General features: G+C 41.5%; 1 protein-coding gene across 1 annotated transcript in view; it reads right to left on the bottom strand.

Moving 5' to 3' along the window:
- LOC138983146 (neuronal acetylcholine receptor subunit alpha-10-like) overlaps positions 1-13,518 on the bottom strand; it is a 74,210-nt gene that overhangs the window by 16,250 nt on the left and 44,442 nt on the right. The gene's annotated exons all lie outside the window — the stretch shown is intronic.

The raw sequence follows: 13,518 nt of genomic DNA on the forward strand, positions 1-13,518 counted from the left end.
AAGAAGAAGAAGAAGAAGAAGAAGAAGACGAAGAAGAAGAAGAAGAAGAACACGCACTTTAGGCCAAATCCCTCTTTCAATTTGATCCCCCCCCCCCCCCCCTTAGACCCACCCAACCCGCCTACCCCCGGAGAAAGTCAGCAAAAAGCAGCGAGAGGCAAACATGCATTAGAGAGCGAAGAAGGCTGTGAGAAAAATGGCTGCAGACAGCTGAGGCCCATAATCCCAACTACAGCCATTTCATTTGCCGTTAATGAACCGTGCTGGGCTCGCTCGCACGGAGTCAACTGTCATTCTTTTTTTATTCAATCAACAGGCGCATCAGAAGTTCTTCACTGGACGCAGCAGAATGGAACACTGTGAGGGAACACGTTAGTCACAAAAATAAACACAAGAAATACCCCATAAAGAAGAGAGAAAGGATCCAGTGACTGTTTATGTCAGTACCAATGACCAGGTTGGTGTCCTTGCCCTCAACCAAGTCCGCATACATGGGGTAGAGCTAGTAAACCTTATTAGCAACGCGCAAGCTCACAAAAAAGCTTTGATCTTTCTGTGAATACAAACAAATAAGCTAGATTTTCATATATCCATTGCAAAGGAAGATACACTTGGCTGCAGGATGAAGGGACTGAGATACATTATTACGATATTCTACACCATGATACCCACACAATCCCAGCAAATCATTGCAAGTCCGCACAACAGTTCACATGCGCCTATAGCCTACAGACAAGCAGTTAGAAAAGAGACAGACTGGACGGAAGACAGGCAGACAGACAGACAGACAGACAGACAAGCACACAATACACACAAGCATACACAATGAAGCGCGCGTACAGAAAAAGAGAGATACAGAGGCAAAGACAGATATATATATATATATATATATATATATATATATATATATATATATATATATATATATATATATAAGGCAAAGACAGAGATAGATATATAGATAGACAGATGGATAGATGTATAGATACATAGATAGATAGATAGATAGATGGATACATAAATAGAGAGAGATAGAGAAGGAGAGAGAGAGGAGAGAGAAGGAAAGAGAGAGAGAAGGAAAGAGAGAGAGAGAGATGGAAGAAGAGAAAGAGAGAGAGAGAGAGAGAGAGAGAGAGAGAGAGAGAGAGAGAGAGAGAGAGAGAGAGAGAGAGAGAGAGAGAGAGAGAGAGAGAGAGAGAGAGAGAGAGAGAGAGAGAGAGAGGAGGGCCCCAAAGGGTTTAAAATCGTGATCGTGATTGGCGTTTTTTAACCTTTCTGTGACCGTGATTGCCGAAATTTCCATTTCTGTGATCGTGATGGGACTTTGCCCGTGATCCGTGATGACAAAAAAATCAAGTCTCGTGATCGTGATCGTCATTTGTTTTCGTGATCGTGATGGGCATTATTGCAAAGCATTTTATTTTCAACGTACATTTTTCACAGCTGTATCACTCTATGATCCTCTATTCGTCAAGGTGTTTGTGATCGTGAAAACAAAAATCAAGGTAACTGTGATCGTGAAAGCTAAAATTTCCCTTCCCGTGATCGTGATAATACCCCCCCTTTGGGGCCCTCAGAGAGGGGGGGACAGACATCTTCTTTATTTGGTGTTTAACGTCGTTTTCAACCACGAAGGTTATATCGCGACGGGGAAAGGGGGGAGAGATGGGATAGAGCCACTTGTCAATTGTTTCTTGTTCACAAAAGCACTAATCAAAAATTTGCTCCAGGGGCTTGCAACGTAGTACAATATATGACCTTACTGGGAGAATGCAAGTTTCCAGTACAAAGGACTTAACATTTCTTACATACTGCTTGACTAAAGATTTTAAAGGGACAGACAGACAGACAGACAGAGAGAGAGAGAGAGAGAGAGAGAGAGAGAGAGAGAGAGAGAGAGAGAGAGAGAGAGAGAGAGAGAGAGAGAGAGAGAGAGATATTCAAAATGTCTATTCCTCTTCATCGATATTTACTAATGCCCATCCGGTGCCTTCGCAGACCTCTTTTTAGACGACCTGTCTAACCACACTTTCATTTAGCCCATTTTCGGCAGACCCCTCTTACTTTTGTATGCAAATACACACTTGAAAAATAACGCACTACGATGGGGACACAATAAATCAACATTGGAGCTTTAAAGACTCAAATGGTTCGTTCATTGCAGGCTTTGCTTCTCAGACAAATACTTAAATTTAATCTGCAGTTTAACGGTTGTACTATATACCATCGAGAAAAACAAAACAACAACCACACACACTCTTTTTTAGCCAATATCTTTCTGCCTGTTAAAATAACATCGCGAAAAGCGATATCAAAACATTAAGTTAATCTGTCGGCCTGAAACTTTGAGATCAACACCAAAAATCATTAATCACTACATGTCGTAAGTCTTAACTAGCCATACCCGTAGACCGAGACGGGTCACGCTCGTCTCCGCGAAACATGCGAAATATAGTACCTTATTAACCTATTTTCTTTAATTGGATCTATTACTACTAGATTAATTTTCATTAGAATTTTGGGAATTCTAATAAACAAACTAATTAATTAATGTTTAAGCTACCAAGCTGAAATGCAATCCCATTGTCCGGACTCAGTCAAAGATTGACTGACCAAAAGTGTCAATCAATTTAGTTGCAAAATGAGGTCGCACACAGTGCCGCCTCAACTTTTGCAAAAAGCCGGATATGACGTCATCAAAGACAGTTATCGAACAAAATAAAAAAAATCTGTCTGGGGAAATCACCCAGAAAAAAATGGTATGCTAAGTTCATGAATATCTGTCCAGTACTTTTCTTGGATTCGCTCTACACACACGCATACATATACACCACAACCCTCGTCTCGATTCCCGGTCTATCTGAAAACATAAACTTGACTAGATGTAAAAAGAAATAAAAAAGTAAACTTAACACCCAAAAAAACTCATAGCAGATAACCGGCTCGGCTTCTAAAATCAAGAATCTTGATTTTACAACCAAAACGATCAATGCAATGTCTTCTGAGTGCTACCCTAAAAAGTAACGCTGACCGAGTAACTTCAGACAGATTAGGATGATGATGATGATGATGATGATGATGATGATGATGATGATGAATGAACTTTCTTTTGCAACGACATATGTTTAAGGCTACGATTTTTCTTTCAACCTCTTCCAACCAGACAGATAGACAAACAGGAAGACCAAAACACACACACACACACACACACACACACACACACACACACACTCACGCACGCACACATACACACACACACGCACACACACACACACACACACACACCCGCGCGCACGCGCACAGATGCTGTCCCAAATCAGCTGTCCCAAATCAGCGTGGCCTATAGGCAAAGGGTGATCAAATCCCCATCTCATATTCTCTTCGACCTCTTTTCGCGCTGAAAAGGCCGGGGAATAGGCGGCAGGCGAAATTGCGCCCGGGGCTGAAAAAGGAAGTAGGGAACGATAAATCGCGGGTCTAGGGCGCCGGGGAGCAGACGAGCTGACTTACTCGGGGGAAATGAGGGCTAATTACTACGGCACCAATGAACCGCTCGACGCGGGGACCACTAAACACAGCTGAACAGAACAGAATGGAACCTCTAAGCATAGTGGAACAGAAAGAGAGAGGCCGGGGAGATTCCTCGGCGAGTGTTACCATGAAACGCTTGTTATGACGGCTTACTAGCGCCAAAACTAAAAATTAGTAATTAACACGTGAAAGTTACTAATTTTCACGAGAAAATTACAATTATGACGTGAAAATTACTAATTTTCACGTGTTAATTACTAATTTTCAAGTGTTAATGTCTAATTTTCAGTTTTGGCTCGCCTCCTGACGGCTTACTAGTGCCAAAACTAAAAATTAGTAATTTTCACGCGTTAATTACTAATTTTCATGTGCCTCGTGACTGTGGAGGTTCAATGCGCATGCGCGACTGTTACACAGGCCAGAGCGAAACATCCTTCGATTCGATACTTTTCTGGTCCATTGTTCTTTAATCCGATGCAATTTAACAATACGAGCTGAGCGCATGTGTAGATAACCGTGGCATACAGCTGTCTGTCTGATAACTTGTTGAATAACGAATTCTATCGAAAGATATTTGTGAAAGTGTGTGAGTCTAGACCGCGAACAGAGCCGTCTGCTAGTGGTCGGACCTCCGGCCGGCCAGACGCCATTTTTCCTCTCTCGATTCGAACATTTTCGGATCGATTGTCCTTCACTAATACACTACAAAGCAGATGTATGAGTGTAGTAGTGGAAATAAATATGAGGTACAGCTGTCTGCCCGACAACTTGTCGAATAAGGAATTATTGTGAAAGTGTGAGACCACAGCCGATCAAAAGTCCGTCTGCTACGAACAGCTTTGATTCGAAAGTCAGTTTACGAGGTCGATTATTCTTTTCTAAGATACCCAAAACAACGTTTAAGGAAAGCGCTATTGCAGAAAACTGTTACATGCATCTTCATGTCGGATAACTTGCTCGATAAGGCCTTCTATTAAAAGATATTTCAGAAATTGTGTGAGAGTGATGTTTGACGGACGTTGTAGCCTCTCAGTGCGGACTCTTAAAGTCCGACTACTGTTACCGAAAACGAGGCAAAAATGAAAATTATTAATTAACACTGTTAATTACTAATTTTCACGTGAAAATGGTAACCCTAGGTTTTGGCACTAGTAAGCCGTCATAGCCTGTTGCAAATCAAAGCGCTGGTCTGGCCATTCACGAAAACATCCTCAAACTACAGTAAAACTGCTTTCAGAGGAAAACAAAAGCACTTTATTGACAACATGGCTTGTGGAAATGCCCGTTGGAGGAATAACAAAAACAAACAACAAAATTGAAAGTGTTTTTTCAGCAATTAACGAAAACATCCTTAAACTACAGTAAAACTGCTACAGAGAAGAACACAAACACATTATTGACACAATGGTATGCGAACACACTCGTTGGAAGAACTAAAAAAACAAACACACAGAAAGTTATTCAAATACAGGACATGTTTCCAGAAAGAGATTAAACACAAGTACGTGGAGCGAGGGGAGAAAACAAGCGTTGTGTCTCAGTCTACGAAGAAGATCTACGAAGGGGAACGTCAAGCTTAATGTTCAGGACAAAAGCAACTTAACTACAGCATTGTAGTCAGAATTTTTGTTGTTGTTGATGGTCTTCTGACTAATGACAGTTTGCTGGTCAAGGTACTAGACTTCCAGTGAAACACAGCCGTCCACACAAAGAAAACTGCAAACTTACAATAAAATCCCACCTTTTTGCACTGGAAACACACTTGAAAACGCATCACGAATAAAAAACTGAATGTACGTCAAGTTTTAGATGTGTCAGCTGCAAACGGTTGTAGACAAAATTCAGAAGAAAACAGGGCAATTACATGTGGGTGGTGGTGACTACATATAAATATAAGTATTAATGCAAACAGATTTTGATAGTAGACTGGAAGCGGGAGAGAAACGGACACGATGGCATCAGCTACAAAAAGGGGACGAGTGTGTGCGCGTGCGTGCGCCATGTGTGTATCTGGGTTTGTTATGTGTGTGTGTGTGTGTGTGTGTGAGTGTGTGTGTGTGTGTGTGTGTGTGTTTGTTTGTGTGCATGTGTGTGTGTGTGTGTGTGTGTGTGAGCGTGTGTGTATGGGTGTGAGTGTGTAAGGCTGTCTTGTGTGTGTGTGTGTGTGTGTATGTGTGTGCGTGTGTGCGTGTGTGTGTTTGTTTGTGTGTGTGTGTGTGTGTGTGTGAGAGAGTGTGTGTGTGTAAGGCTGTCTGGTGTGTGTGTGTGTGTGTGTATGTGTGTGTGCAGGGCCGGACCAAATGAGTTGTAAGGGGGGGTTCCTCCTTTTTTGGGGGGGGGGGGCAAATCAGCGAAGGTGGGGGGGGGGGGGGGGGTTACCTTTTTCTCATCGGATTTCACATTGAATAAAATTTGTTAGAGACACACACAAAATTTATTTAAAAAAAAACCAAAAAACCAAAAAAACCACACAAAGCAAGGTACATGCTTTTTCCAGGGGTGGGGTTCCGGAACCCCTGGAACCCCCCCTGGGTCCGGCCCTGGTGTGTGTGTGTGTAAAACAGTCTGTTTGAGCGGGAGGTAGGGGGTAGTACGTAGAAAAAGGAAGGGGGTGGCTGTACGTAGGAAATGGAGAGGGTGGGTGTAGGGTGAGAGTAGTGGTGGTGGCGAGATGTGGGTGAATGACATATTGACTAGTGGCACATCGAAACGGATGGCGTGTGGAGGGAGGGCTGCCGATACTGGGCAATGATTATCGCTCACACTGTGACAGTGATCAACTTCCATTTAACCGCCGCTGCTTTGCTGCGCCTCAGTCTTGAAGCCATCCTTCGCACCGCAACTAATGGCGAGATAAGTAAACCAGCGGAATAGTGAGACTTCTTGCTTTAAATATACCTCTCCTACCCCAGGCAAACAATTACGCACATTTCGTCAGACCCATCCAAGTCTTTTCATGTCATGGGATAAGACATGGACGCATAGTAACACTCAACGTCCATGCTGCTTACTGTGCAGAGTGGTCGTTTTTACATTTAGTCAAGTTTTGACTAAATGTTTTAACGTAGAGGGGGAATCGAGATGAGGGTCGTGGTGTATGTGTGTGTGTGTGTGTGTGTGTGTGTGTGTGTGTGTGTGTGTGTGTGTGTGTGTGTGTGTGTGTGTAGAGCGATTCAGAGAAAACTACTGGACCGATCTTCATGAAATTTAACATGAGAGGTCCTGAGTATGGCATCCCCAGACATGTCTTTGATGACGTCATATCCGGCTTTTTGTGATAGTTGAGGCAGCACTGTCACCCTGTCATTTTTCAACCAAATTGGTTGAAATTTTGGTCAAGTAATCTTCGACAAAGCCCGGACTTTGGTATTGTATTTCAGCTTGGAGGCTTTAAAAGTAATTAATGAGTTTGCTCATTAAAGTTGTCATTAAAATCAAATTCTTGCAAACAGATTTAAAATTGATTGCATCGTATTCTTCATCAAATTCTGAATCTAAAAATATAATACATATGTCATGTTTAGTCTTAAAATGTGATCACAATTAACGAAAATAGATAAATTAGTACTACAATTAAAATTTATCAAATCGATCCAAAAATGATTTAATCTTATTCTTTATCATTTCCTGATTCTAAAACCATATAGATATGATAGGTTGTATTCAAAACAAGCTCAGAAAGTTAACCAGAATACAGAAAAGCGCGCTGTCCTGCTTCGCGCAATACACTACCGCGCTATTCTTGCTTGTCAATTTCACTGCGTTTTGCACGTGGGAGGTGAGCGATTTCCTTCTCGCGGCGATTGACAAAGCTGCATTGTCTTGGTGAAAAAATGCAGTGCGTGCAGTTTCATTCCGTGAGTTCGACAGCTTGACTAAATGTAGTAATTTCGCCTTACGCGACTTGTTTTTATTATGTCACTTCTTCTGCGTTTGTGGGCTGAAACTCCCACGTACACTCGTGTTTTTTGCACGAGTGGAATTTTACGTGTATGACCGTTTTTTACCCCGCCATTTAGGCAGCCATACGCCGTTTTCGGAGGAAGCATGCTGGGTATTTTCGTGTTTCTATAACCCACCGAACTCTGACATGGATTACAGGATCTTTTTCGTGCGCACTTGGTCTTGTGCTTGCGTGTACACACGGGGGTGTTCGGACACCGAGGAGAGTCTGCACACAAAGTTGACTCTGAGAAATAAATCTCTCGCCGAACGTGGGGACGAACTCACGCTGACAGCGGCCAACTGGATACAAATCCAGCGCGCTACCGACTGAGCTACATCCCCGCCCATTACTGTCACATCTGTTTTACAAATTACACCCATAATCCAAACCAACGCGCAAACACACACACACGCCACAACTACACACATATGTACTCGTTACCATTAGCCAACGCTCGTCACAACACTGTCAGTCTCAAGTCTAAATAATAATAGTATAAATCATAACTAATTTTCTTCACACCATCATAGACATAATGTTGCTTCACATGTTCTTTGTACAATCGTTGGTTTTCACAATAAATATTGCATTACTGTAATTGTCTTCTTTTTCTTTAACAATATCTTTTCAAAAACAAAACTCAAAGACCACACAAGCTATTGCAACCTACTCCTATCTCTGGTCTCTCTTCCTGGGTACAATGGTACCTAAGACTTACATTCAAATGCTTACATTTCCATGCTACCCACATTATCAAAATACCAATAATTATTCAAAACAAATGTTAACTACTACCTAACTACCCACACCCATTATTATACACACATTTCACATTTAAACCATTAGTCGGCCCCCTGTCGATATTTATCGACTAAGTTCCTTGTATTAAGAATACCTTTCACACGCTGACATAAACGTTAACTGTAATGAAACAAAACATTCCTATACTCTGCACAGAGATCAGCCAGGCTTTTCCAAGTGAAAGAATGCTTTTAAACCACGCACAATCTTGACTAGATCTGTGCTGGTGATCATCATTTACCCGGGATGGAATATCTCTTGGAAGATCAGTAGTAGCTAGGTGGTTGACGGATGACCCTCCTGCTTCTTCGACTCACAAACAAACAAAGGATCAAAAGAACAAAGAAAGAAAGAAAGACATTAGGGGTCCGCAAGGCGTGGAGTACAGACAGTTAGGACCTGCATGTGTGTTAATGGGGACTAAAAGCTAACTGCATTGGAGTTACAGTTTTGCCTTTTGGTGCACATCATATTTCATCATACCCTCTTGTCAATGAACCTTGATTTTTTTATTTTTAAGGAACGATCACATTCTCAGCCACTCAAGTCAGAATCAGAATCAGAATCAGAATCAGAATCAGAATTAATTGTCATTAAAGCACAGAGCCTATTGACACATACAAGATACATAAGTACAGGAAAAACAGCAATATAACATAACATACATGTAATATAAAACCAAGTAGAACAGGGTGAACAAAGAGGACCTGAAGATGAGCATAAGTTATTGAGGACAGTCGGAAGACGCATTGGCCATTGCATCTGCGTAGTTGAAAACAATCGTACACATATTTTGCCAATTGCCTTTGGATGTCGCTGTCAGTAAACAAAGAACTGACTCTTATTTCATCACTGCCGGTGGAAGTATTCGGTAATAACTGTTGCCTGAGATGAGCATACATTGTACACGAATCAAGGAAGTGAAGTTCATCCTCCACCACTCCACAGACACAGTTTCTGCATAGTCTTTCCTCCCTTGGTGTTCCCGTGTATCTGCCCTTTTCGATTTCTAAGTCATGGGCACTTATACGTAGTTTGCTCATAGCCTGTCTGTGTTCTTGTGTTAGCAAACGATAGGGTTGTAGAGAGTAGTCGTGTGACACTCCCTTGTAAAACTGTAGTTTGGAGGAGTTTCCTTCTTTTTTTGTCCTCCAGAGCCTGACAAATAGTTTCTACATGTTTTGTTAGCGCGTGTTTCAGTCTTGCCGGGTGTATTGTGCTTTGGTTTTGCCACACGTGTTTGAAGCCTGAGGAAGTCAGGAACTCGCGTACAAATAAGAGCCATCTATTTTCCTCTTTATGTTCTTGTGAGAGAAGGCTTGAGTAAGTTTGCCTAAGAAGCCCATGTTGGTCAGATTCCATGATGTGTAACCAGCTCTGGTATATGTTCAGCCCACACCACATCTCTCCAGGGACGTGTGTGTTGGGACTTACGTCAGTTCTTTGTGCTGCACCAACTCGAGAACGCTTTCCAAGAAGGGGGAAGAAAAACAGGCTGGGATGGAGATGCGCAGGCGTATCTAGTTGTGCAATCTGAGGATGGCTGTCTGAAGATGGCGAAGATGGGCAGCAGATATAGACTAATGTGTTGATAAGGCAGCGGCTGGCCCTTATCTGCATGGGCCATCGTCTGCGCACACAATGGATGACGGCTGCAGACACTGACCACACTAAGGCAAGCTGGTAACGCCTTGTGTTGATCTCCTCGCTTAATGGGCCGCACTGCGATACGTCACCCCGCTATCTCTAGTCGCTGCAATCTCATACCAGATCAAATAAAACAAAAAATAATGTTACTTTCATTCAGATCTTTTCTGTTCTGGTTATGTTTTTCTAGGTTAAAACGCTTTTATAAGTCGCTGATATCTGAGAGAGTCTAAGAAAAAAATCTTAAAAAAACACAACAAACTATACAGCTTTTTATTCGGAAATGTTCAGTTCTGGTTTGACATTTCTTTGTTAACACGCTTCTCCAAGTCGCTGTAATCTGAGACAGGCTCAAAGAAAACAATTAAACAGCTTTTATCATTTTAGACATGACTGTACTGCTCTGTTTTGGTTCCACTCATTGGTACTGCTCTGTTTTGGTTCCTGTTCATTATTATTCCATTTTGGGTTTTACTGTTGAGTATGCTAGAAAATCCTGTGCCATTAATGTAAAATGCTAAGCAAGGACAAAAATGTAAATATGAAAAGATAGTGGTGGGAATTTAAAGAGAAAGGAAAATCATTATGACGGACCCGAGTTGCATTTTAGTCAATAGCAAAACTCAAACGTCAGTGGTCGTTCAAAGATAAATCTTGAAACCAACGGTTTGATTTGTTCCCTTTTGGTACCAGTCTCCAACTGGAAGCAATGAAAGGCTCATCAACCAGCAAGGGGTGAAAGTGAGCGTTTGACATGTACGAACTGGCTGTCAGCTCGGCCAGCACGCGCGTCTCGCCAGCCCCACCCCCTACCCGGGCCCCTACCCCCGCCCCCTGGATTTCAAACTCTTTCAACGCCAGGGCCCGTATCGAGCATCGATCCGAGACAATTTGCAAGTAGAAGGAATAAATAAATCAGCGTCACCATTACCGAACAGATCTGTGACAGGCTGGTGCCGGGGTGTGAGCCTCCTCCCCCCTGTTCCCGACTGTCTCGGCACAGAGGGTCTGAATGGCCGGGACCCCGCCGGGACTGGGCTCACCGAGACTAGATGCGCCACAACTCTCACCGCTCTATTCGAGAAATCCTCTTAGAGATGCGGATTGGCCGCAACCGATAAAGAGCCACCGGGGACCCGAGCCATCGAATTCTGGCGGTAAAAAGAGATGTGTCGAGAAATCTAGAACGTTACCTAGCCCGGATTTTGGTTGGTTATTGCGCGACCGCCATTACTCAAATTGCGTCAGGGGAGATAAAACGGCTGTGAAAGTTTGCCCGAAGGCTGACAGAACAGCTGGAGTTACTGACGAGTAACGTGTATTTTATAACGTCCTTTAAGCGCTGGATTGCAACGTCGAGGAGCTATTGGGTTAGAGAGTGCCATTACGCCCAATTTACTTGTTGAAAGAAAGTGATAACATTGCTCCCCTGAGAATGGGCGTTAAACATCCGCAGTGGGGATCTTCCAGATCTTAACTATCTCAACACTGACACGTTTTCTCTTCACTTTGTCATCGTTCTCGTGAGAGAGAGAGAGAGAGAGAGAGAGAGAGAGAGAGAGAGAGAGAGAGAGAGAGAGAGAGAGAGAGAGAGAGAGAGAGAGAGAGATCAAATCAAATCAAATCAAATCAAATCAAATTTTATTTTACGAGGGTTGTGGCATAAGCAATATAAACGAGCTTCTTTTCAACCAGCCCTCGCCCAGAGAGGGACTATTCTAATCTTGAATACATATATATATATGTACAAACGTAAAACAATTACAAAAGATAAGCATGACTGTAAAAATAAAAAATAACAAGTCGCGTAAGGCGAAATTACTACATTTAGTCAAGCTGTGGAACTCACAGAATGAAACTGAACGTAGTCCGCCGCTAGTGCAAAAGGCAGTGAAAGTGACGAGCCTGTTTGGCGCGGTAGCGATTGCGCTGTGCTTCATAGCACGCTTTACTGTACCTCTCTTCGTTTTAATTTTCTGAGCGTGTTTTTAATCCAAACATATCATATCTATATGTTTTTGGAATCAGGAACCGACAAGGAATAAGATGAAACAGTTTTTAAAACGATTTCGGAAATTTAATTTTGATCATAATTTTTATATTTTTAATTTTCAGAGCTTGTTTTTAATCCAAATATAACATATGTATATGTTTTTGGAATCAGAAAATGATGAAGAATAAGATGAAATTGTTTTTGGATCGTTTACTGTGATACCTGTGATAACTGATGATGATTACTGTTATTGGTTTTTATGTGTTTGGTTGGTCTCTTCCTTGGTAGTGCAATAGCGTTAATTATGGATTGTTGTTATCATCATTTACATAAAAACTTATCTGTTAATCCAAACAATGATATAATTACTGTGATGTTCTTAACTACACTTTAACATGGAATGTATGTATGTATGTATGTATGTATGTATGTATGTATGTAGGTATGTATGTAGGTATGTATGTAGGTATGTATGTAGGCATGTATGCATGTGTATTGGTGTGTCGGTGTGTCAGGTGTGCAAGAAAAAAGGGTATTTTTATATCATGGGTTTTATGAATTTTCTTCTTTTATTCTTTTATAGTTATTAATTAATGACCTATATGTGCTGATGACTAAATTAATTTCCTTTGTTGGATCAATAAAATGTTATGAGTTATGAGTTATGAGTTATGAGTTAATAAAAAAATAATTTTAATTACAAGTTTCCGATTTTTAATGACCAAACTCACTCATAAGTTTTTAAGCCACCAAGCTGAAATGCAATACCAAACCCCGGCCTTTGTCAAAGATTGCTTTGCCAAAATTTCAATCAATTTAATGGAAGAATGAGGGTGTGACAGTGCCGCCTCAACTTTTACAAAAAGCCGGATATGACGAAAAAAATGAAAAAAACGTCCGTCAAATTTCATAAAGATCGGCCCAGTAGTTTAGTCTGAATCGCTCTACACACACACACAGACAGACAGACACACACACACACACACACACATACACATACACCACGACCCTCGTCTAGATTCCCCCCTCTATGTTAAAACATTTAGTCAAAACTTGACTAAATGTAAAAAAAAGGCAGAAAAACTATTCACATGACTATATACACGTTGTAGGCTATACATACATTCTTGCATTATGAAACACTGATGCTTTATGGACAGATATGATCAATATGAAAATAATCAGAACGAAGTCTTCCATCACTGTGACTTTTCGTAATTTGACATTAAATGTAATGAGAGGTGTTTTTTGAAAGTATTGAGACTTGTTGGAGAGAGAGAGAGAGAGCTGGTAAGTGTACACTGCCTGACCCATTCGTCTTTGTCTAGACTGACATTTGAGCATCTTGCTACAAGGCCACAGAGCCAGATGGCCTAGCTGGGTTTACAAAACAACGTGTGCACAAGGCCTAGGTGGAATATACTTCTTTCAGCGAAGAGTGCTCCACAACCTCTTTGGTCTGGTCCTCTTAGTTATTGATTTGCGTCAGTCACATTTCAAGGAAATTCACTATGATTCCTTGATAATTCAACTCAGAGTAAAGTGGGTATACTTTAGTTTATATTTCCCTATTGCAAAAAAAAAAAAAAAATAGATACAT

This window comes from Littorina saxatilis, linkage group LG12 (assembly GCF_037325665.1).
Source record: "Littorina saxatilis isolate snail1 linkage group LG12, US_GU_Lsax_2.0, whole genome shotgun sequence".
Lineage (NCBI taxonomy): Eukaryota > Metazoa > Mollusca > Gastropoda > Littorinimorpha > Littorinidae > Littorina > Littorina saxatilis.